Genomic DNA, 4084 nt, shown 5'->3' with positions numbered 1-4084 from the left:
GATTTAGTTGTCTGTGGTTTTTCGTTCTCACTGTTACTTTGTCACTATTTTTTATTTCACCTTTATTTAACCAGGTAGGCTAGTTGAGAACAAGTTCTCATTTACAACTGCGACCTGGCCAAGATAAAGCATAGCAGTGTGAACAGACAACAACACAGAGTTACGGGTGGGTGTTGCTACGGGTGGGTGTTGCCATCGTGACCAGTGAACTGAGATAAGGCGGAGCTTTACCTAGCATGGACTTGTAGATGACCTGGAGCCAGTGGGTCTGGCGACGAATATGTAGCGAGTGCCAGCCGACTAGAGCATACAGGTCGCAGTGGTGGGTGGTATAAGGTGCTTTAGTAACAAAACGGATGGCACTGTGATAAACTGCATCCAGTTTGCTGAGTAGAGTATTGGAAGCTATTTTGTAGATGACATCGCCGAAGTCGAGGATCGGTAGGATAGTCAGTTTTACTAGGGTAAGTTTGGCGGCGTGAATGAAGGGGGCTTTGTTGCGGAATAGAAAGCCGACTCTAGATTTGAATTTAGATTGGAGATGTTTGATATGAGTCTGGAAGGAGAGTTTACAGTCTAGCCAGACACCTAGGTACTTATAGATGTCCACATATTCTAGGTCGGAACCATCCAGGGTGGTGATGCTAGTCGGGCGTGCGGGTGCAGGCAGCGAACGGTTGAAAAGCATGCATTTGGTTTTACTAGCGTTTAAGAGCAGTTGGAGGCCACGGAAGGAGTGTTGTATGGCATTGAAGCTCGTTTGGAGGTTAGATAGCACAGTGAAATAAATAAATAAATTATACTTTGCATGAGTTATGTTACGGGTCTCGTTACCATCCCCTCCCTAGACTGCCGGGATTCGTAACAGTATCGTATGTTCCTGGAAAGCAATTGCATATCCCTTCTGCAAGTTATTTCTCTGTATTCCATTTTCATTCCACTTTCACACAATGTGTCCATTACAGTAGGTCTAGTCCTTGGTGGGTTCTTCAAGTTAAAGTGTACAATAGAGTGTGTGATTATTTACAGTTAGTCAGGCAGATCTATGTAAAGGTTCTACTCATGAAATCATGTTCACAGACAAGTTTTGCTGTGGGGCATCCAATGGTCATAGAACATGGATCTGTACTGAGTGGACAAAACATTAGGAACACTTCTTTCCATGACCTAGACTGACCAGGTGAGTACAGGTGAAAGCTATGATCCCTTATTTCACCTGTTATATCCACTTCAATCAGTGTAGATGATTTGATTAGGATCTCTTGTAGTTATAATTTGGACTAATCTTCCAAGAGTCCTTAAACATTAAAATACAATTTGTAATATGATCACATTTTCACATATAAAACACTGTTACAAACAACAGATAAAATACACTGATATATTGACCAGATAAATACTCTAACAGAATGATTCCTTCATCTACCATAGTATTACACAACCTTACGGTTTATTGTAATGAAATGGTTCTAAAGAGGAGGAAGGGGAGTGCTACTAAGGTACACAATAGTACATTTTGGTAGACAGAAGGTGCTCTTTGGTAAAAGGGGTGAATAAGTCATCAAAAAGAAAGGAGGACCAAGGCACTCTTCATATAATTAATTAAAATGCCTTTATTTGTATGGCATGTTCAATAGAAACAAAGTTTTACAAATCTGATGTGTTTCGGCTGCATGGCCTTCATCAGGGAGTACAACGAAATAATACAATGTCCTCTTTTGAACAGCTTTTCCAATTAGCCCTAAATGGAAGAGGGACTGGTTACAAAATTGATTGGACACACCTAGTAAGCAATACTATACACATTAAAAAGTGAAATACTGTAGCTATGTTATCAAAAAATTCAACTCCAAGCTGGAAGTATCAGAATGCCTAGAAAGGTAGTTTTAAACTTATATGACTGGGAGAAGTGTCAAGAATAAGAGAGCAATATATTCCATAGTACACTAGAACACAGCAAACATGAACAACAGCAGTCTAAACATAGCTGAGGGCAATTGAGCAAAATGTCCACTAGATGACAGCAAATTGACCTATCACGACCCTACAGGAAGGGTGAGAAACCCACTTCTTCATTTAAACCAGGGTACTTAGTGGACTGTAGTTTGTAAATCCATATCTTCATTTCAACCAGGGTACTTAGTGTCCTGTAGCTTGTAAATCCATATCTTCATTTAAACCAGGGTACTTAGTGTCCTGTAGCTTGTAAATCCATATCTTCATTTAAACCAGGGTACTTAGTGGCCTGTAGTTTGTAAATCCATATCTTCATTTAAACCAGGGTACTTAGTGGACTGTAGTTTGTAAATCCATATCTTCATTTAAACCAGGGTACTTAGTGGCCTGTAGTTTGTAAATCCATATCTTCATTTAAACCAGGGTACTTAGTGGACTGTAGTTTGTAAATCCATATCTTCATTTAAACCAGGGTACTTAGTGGACTGTAGTTTGCAAATCCATATCTTAATTTAAACCAGGGTACTTAGTGTCCTGTAGCTTGTAAATCCATATCTTCATTTAAACCAGGGTACTTAGTGTCCTGTAGCTTGTAAATCCATATCTTCATTTAAACCAGGGTACTTAGTGTCCTGTAGCTTGTAAATCCATATCTTCATTTAAACCAGGGTACTTAGTGGCCTGTAGTTTGTAAATCCATATCTTCATTTAAACCAGGGTACTTAGTGGACTGTAGTTTGTAAATCCATATCTTCATTTAAACCAGGGTACTTAGTGGCCTGTAGTTTGTAAATCCATATCTTCATTTAAACCAGGGTACTTAGTGGACTGTAGTTTGTAAATCTAAAAACTTTCCTTTTGGTTTAACTGTTTAAGACGGTCCCCTTTTCTAATTGAGGCCAGAACATGATCAATACCCATAGCTTGTAGGGAGGCAGGGTTGCCATGGTGTAGGGACTTGTAGTGCCTTGCCATGGGGTAGTCTTCATTGCCTACCCGTATGGCATACCTGTGTTCCGCTAAGCGGTCTTGAAGGCGTCTCTTTGTCCGTCCAATGTAGAACACCTTGCACTGTGGACATTCCAATCTATAGATGACATGGGTGGTTTTGCAGTTAATGAAATGCTTGATGTAATACACTATTTTAGAAGTTGTGTCAACAGAATACTTTTTCTGTGCAATATTTCTGCAATGGTTGTAATGGTTACATTTAAAAGAGCCCTTAGGTTTGTGGTCAAGCCAAGTTTTGTTTGAGTCACCAGGAAGATAACTGTGGACTAATTTGTCATTTAGTGTAGGACATCTCTTAAAGCTTTTGACTGGTGGCTCTGGGAAGACTTGGCGTAGTAGCATATCACTTTGGATGATTCCCCAATTATTTTTAATGATTATTATGTTCTCTGCTTCAGTGCTGTATTTTGTAACAAAATACACTCTCTCTGATGTATCACAAGGCTCTCTCCTTTGCAACAAGTTCTCTCTGTCAGGTATTCCAGCTCTTATACCTGCATCTTTCAGGACCTAAACATGCCATACAAATAAAGGCATTTTAATTTAACATGAAGAGTGCCTTGGTCCTCCTTTCTTTTTGCGTTTTAAAGTATTGTTTGAATTTATATATTGAAAGTTTTTTGGTTTACTCAGACAAATTATTAAATTCATTATTGCTCTGAATCTAAATGTTATTCTGCCAATTTATCTTTTCTGCCAGGATAACACATGGGTGGTGGACAATCTATTCTTAGTATTGACTGAATGTCTGTCTCTTACCAACTGAATACTGTTGTGAATGGAGTTTGGTTGTTTTAAAAGATGTACATTGTGAAATAAAATAAGCATGTTTTTTTCAATTATCTTATGGATTAATGACCAAGCAAAAGCACTGTGCATGACAACAACAGAATAATTTCTCCACCTTAAAACAATCCTTGCTGCTTTGTTCTGTTCAATCTGCAGCCTCCTAATTTCACCTGCTGATGCATTTCCAGAGACCATAGAACAGTAGTTCATCTGACTCCCAATTAATGCTTGGGATGTTTGCTTAAGAATATTTCCCAGTAAATATTTAGGTAACCTTCTGATCATGCATACAGTTAATTAAAAAACAAAACAAAGTTTAGTTATTTGA

Source organism: Oncorhynchus clarkii, chromosome 28 (assembly GCF_045791955.1).
Source record: "Oncorhynchus clarkii lewisi isolate Uvic-CL-2024 chromosome 28, UVic_Ocla_1.0, whole genome shotgun sequence".
Lineage (NCBI taxonomy): Eukaryota > Metazoa > Chordata > Actinopteri > Salmoniformes > Salmonidae > Oncorhynchus > Oncorhynchus clarkii.
The sequence above is the reverse complement of the archived record's forward strand: the minus strand, read 5'-3'. Positions refer to the sequence as shown.